The sequence below is a fragment of the Octopus sinensis genome, linkage group LG29 (genome assembly GCF_006345805.1).
Source record: "Octopus sinensis linkage group LG29, ASM634580v1, whole genome shotgun sequence".
In the NCBI taxonomy this organism is placed as follows: Eukaryota; Metazoa; Mollusca; class Cephalopoda; order Octopoda; family Octopodidae; genus Octopus; species Octopus sinensis.
The window spans coordinates 710,516-715,426 of record NC_043025.1 but is presented as its reverse complement, the minus strand read 5'-3'; the positions used below and the strand labels follow the sequence as shown (position 1 = coordinate 715,426).

Genomic DNA, 4,911 nt, shown 5'->3' with positions numbered 1-4,911 from the left:
TAAGAGTTGAGAGAAAACGAGGGATGAGTGAGGCGGGGTTAAACAATAACATAAATAAGTGACAGAGGGGGAGGGAGAGGAGGAGAGAAGGAGAGGGTATGATGTGTGTGATAAGAGAGGGAGTATATCATGTATTAGAGAAAGGAAGAGGGGAAGGATGAGGTATTAATACAGAATGAGGAAGGAGAGAGAAGAGTTTCGAAGTGTCCTTCATTTTCATATGAAACACAAAACCAAACTTTAACATACTTGGCTGTTATTTCTAGCATCCCCTATTGGACTATATTTCTCCACATGCTTCTTAAAGTGTCCTTAAACACTTCCAGTGCAGTCATCTGAGAAGAAATAACAGCAACAACCAAGGGTTAAACTTGCAACAGACTGGCATCTCTTTTAGTGGGGTGTCTTCTATCCCCGGGTGTTGGAATATGTTGGATCCCGAGAGAGACTGAGGCCTAATGGGCCTGAATATCATGTAGAGAATATAACTAAGAAACTACTTCAATGAAGACATTGAGGCATGCGCAGTCCCGTGTTAGTGTAACATTGATGGAGTGAAAGTAGACATGAACGTGTAGAAGACGAATCTACGTCCGGTGCTTTGATTGGAATGTAGCTGTTTGTGAGTGGAGGCGCAATGGCCCAGTGGTTAGGGCAGCGGACTCGCGGTCGCTGGATCGCGGTTTCGATTCCCAGACCGGGCGTTGTGAGTGTTTATTGAGCGAAAACACCTAAAGCTCCACGAGGCTCCGGCAGGGGATGGTGGTGATCCCTGCTGTACTCTTTCACCACAACTTTCTCTCACTCTTACTTCCTGTTTCTGTTGTACCTGTATTTCAAGGGGCCGGCCTTGTCACTCTCTGTGTCACGCTGAATATCCCCGAGAACTACGTTAAGGTACACGTGTCTGTGGAGTGCTCAGCCACTGACACGTTAATTTCACGAGCAAGCTGTTCTGTTGATTCGGATCAACCGGAACCCTCGTCGTCGTAACCGACAGAGTGCTCCTGCAAGGGGTGGTGGTGATCCCTGCTGTACTCTTTCACCACAAATTTCTCTCACTCTTACTTCCTGTTTCTGTTGTACCTGTATTTCAAAGGGCCGGCCTTGTCACTCTCTGTGTCACGCTGAATATCCCCGAGAACTACGTTAAGGTACACGTGTCTGTGGAGTGCTCAGCCACTTACACGTTAATTTCACGAGGAAGCTGTTCCGTTGATTCGGATCAACCGGAACCCTCGTCGTCGTAACCGACAGAGTGCTCATGCAAGGGGTGGTGGTGATCCCTGCTGTACTCTTTCACCACAACTTTCTCTCACTCTTACTTCCTGTTTCTGTTGTACCTGTATTTCAAGGGGCCGGCCTTGTCACTCTCTGTGTCACGCTGAATATCTCCGAGAACTACGTTAAGGGTACACGTGTCTGTGGAGTGCTCAGCCACTTACACGTTAATTTCACGAGCAGGCTGTTCCATTGATTCGGATCAACCGGAACCCTCGTCGTCGTAACCGACAGAGTGCTCATGCAAGGGGTGGTGGTGATCGTTGCTGTACTCTTTCACCACAAATTTCTCTCACTCTTACATCCTGTTTCTGTTGTACCTGTATTTCAAAGGGCCGGCCTTGTCACTCTCTGTGTCACGCTGAATATCCCCGAGAACTACGTTAAGAGTATACGTGTCTGTGGAGTGCTCAGCCACTTACACGTTAATTTCACGAGCAAGCTGTTCCGTTGATTCGGATCAACCGGAACCCTCGTCGTCGTAACCGACAGAGTGCTTCCATTCCAGCTGTTTGTGAAATGTTGATTACTTGAACAATGACAATTGAATGACCTGATAATACTAATTAGATAAATGATCGTAAATCTAATCAACATGATACATTTTGCAAGTTTTAACATTTTAGTGGAATGTTTAAAATAACAAATGGAATCAATGCCTCTTCCGGTGGTATTTGATCTTAGTCTGCGGTATTACAGTATTTCATCTAGAAAACGAACGGTAGCAACAGATCAGATTTAATCCTTTATTTAACAATTCTAAAGCTTACATTGATAACATTAAATTGGCAAGAAGATAGAATATCAATATAATTTCAAATCAGGCAATATTTTCTGTTTCAAGCCATAGTGAGGCCCTGAAACTCGTTTAAATTACATTATGGTGGATTATACAGTCTCTTGCATGCATAGTGTTGTATTGAAACGTACAATTATAGTGTCGTTACAAAGACAAAATATTTTATATTATATATGGAGAAAATATAATTTTATATTATATATGCAGAAAATATAATTTCATATTATATATGGAGAAAATATTATTTCATATTATATATTAAGAAAATATTATTTCATATTATATATTAAGAAAATATAATTTCATATTATATATGGAGAAAATATTATTTCATATTATATATGGGGAAAATATTATTTTATATTATATATGGGGAAAATGTTTTTGTATTATATATGCAGAAAATATCGTTTTATAGCATAAAATATCATCAAAGACGATTCTTGGAGGCTCTGTTTCAATTTTCACTCAAAAGTTTGTTTCTGCTGTTCTATCCTCTGTTCCATTACCAGTACTTGAACCTGGAAACATAATGAAAAAAACATAAAATATAAAAGTTTAAGCACATTAATTACCGGATAGTATGAATTTGTATATATATATATATATATATATGTTTATTTCTTACTATTTGAACTGTTAGAGCTGTTTTCGCTATGTATCCAGTACAACCCTTAAACAAGTAAATAATATTTCCCTAAACAATAGATCAATGTATTTCAGTTTGTGACTTATTCACGAATATACCATGAATGACGATGCCTTTCATGTTACTTCAGCCAATTGACAAGCGCTGATGGAAGGACGGTTCTGCTTTGAGACAAACACACTGTCAACACAAAGGTCACATCCTGTTTACATGTAGGAACACTTTCCTAAAATCTATCTGCACATCTTGAAAATGGCCAGCGTGTATATTTCACAGAAGACAATGCTCGAAACGTAGATCTGAATCCATGAGAAACTACTTTGACATCATTCTTCAAATTATGCCAATGTGATCTGTTTGCCCGAACACTGTTGTACTGGGCACACAATATATATATGCACACATATATTTATTCATTTATATTTTTTTTAAATAATAAATAAAATGACCATCCCGAAATATGTATGTGTATATGTATATATATTTTTACATTTTCCCGAGCAATATATAATTTGTTACGGGATTTGACTCGTAAAAATGCTATTGTCTGTTTCGCGGCCTCTATTGTTGCATTTCCTCAATATTGACCACTACTTAGACATAATGACCGGATGCGCATAAACCTCATTTATATTGATTTTGCAGTGGTAAAATGAAATGAATGGAAACGAAGTGAAAAAAATTATATCATTGTTCGGCAATGGGATGTGATTTATTCCTCTTTTATATCTCTTAGAGATGAGTTAAAGCGTATGAGCTGTGTGTGTATCTATCGATCCTAATTCAAAAATTAATATGATCACTTCGAACAAACTGAATTTTCGCTGAGGAAAATTATTTGCAACGTTGAATAATTTTCCTGAGTGAATTAAAGAAAGTACTGGAATTGTGTGAATTATTCTGCCCAGTAGAGTCTTCATCTTCTACTTCTATACAAAATTAGAAGAAAACATTTTTGCCCTTGGTTAGACAAACAGTTCCGTAGGGACAAGAAACGGAAAAGCGCAAAATAAAATGCTGATTTATTGAAATTACCCAAGCTTTGAGAAAATGTAAAAGAATAGTTGTATGTATGAGAGAGAGGGAGGGAGTCTGTGTCCTAAGGTATCATCCATTGTGGTTGATGATGACGACAACGACGAAGAGGATGGTAATGGTGATTGATGAAGCTAATTATGACGGTAATGGTGTTAGAAAAATGAAGAAACACGATACTTACTTTCATCAAGCAAATTCATGTTGAGCAATGCCTGGAATTTGTTCAAAACTTGGGAGATATTGCGCCGCAGTTGACTTTGAACACTTAAAGAGATTAATTGTTTTGTTTCAATTATTTCTATATTCAAATATAGCTTAGGATTGGATCATCATAGGTAAAATAACCGCATTCAGTATGGTTGAGAACAGAATTAGTGAAGGAGGCTAAAACTAGAAGCGGGTGACTAAAAGTTAGTGTTAAGAACATATTCGTCCAGTACCGTGGCTTGCCCTCTTTAGCATGTAAGAAATCCACATTTTATATATATATATAGGTAATTACCTGGTTGGTTTTAAATTGCGTGTTAGCCACCTTAATTATTTTATAATCTTCACATTGCCATTTTGTGAAATCAATCACTCATTTTTATGTCATTCTCAATGATATTGACAGGCGGGAGTTAACCTCCACCAGCCGTAATGGAGTGAGCATTGCTGATGAGTATTAACTTCTTATAAGAAATTACCATGTTAATCTAATCCATCTGGCTTACCGTAGGGAATGTTGCCCCCCCCCCGTCAATGCACCATGTGTTTTTTATGTCTAAGGTGTCTATGACTATAATTTAACACAATCACTGGTAAAAGTTTTCAAGACTCAACGAAAAGTTTTAGGAAAATAAAAATAAGAAATACGTTGAAATACGGTGAGTGTGATGAATTATAAGGCACAAAAAGAAAATGGCTCTCCCCAGAGACAACAGAATATGCTTCAACACACGAACTCATATAAAGAATCTTGCAAACCAAATCCCAAAACGAAATAGTCTATGACTAATATTTCTAATAATGCTGGTGCTCACTGCACTCTTGTCACCTTTAGTGATTGTGAATTATTTCCCTGTTGGTCTTAAAATGCTGATAGCCGCCTTGATTATATATACAAACGCTCATATATATATATCTATATACATACATATATATA

The 4,911-nt window shown here is 37.7% G+C and overlaps 1 long non-coding RNA gene across 1 annotated transcript; it reads right to left on the bottom strand.

Moving 5' to 3' along the window:
* Positions 1-2,461: 2,461 nt before the first annotated feature.
* On the bottom strand, positions 2,462-4,118 carry LOC118768430. Its single transcript, XR_005004262.1, has 2 exons — positions 3,949-4,118; positions 2,462-2,601 (listed from the first exon to the last, which is right to left on the bottom strand). It is a non-coding gene; the product is annotated as an uncharacterized LOC118768430 (long non-coding RNA).
* Between the last annotated feature and the right edge of the window lie 793 nt (positions 4,119-4,911).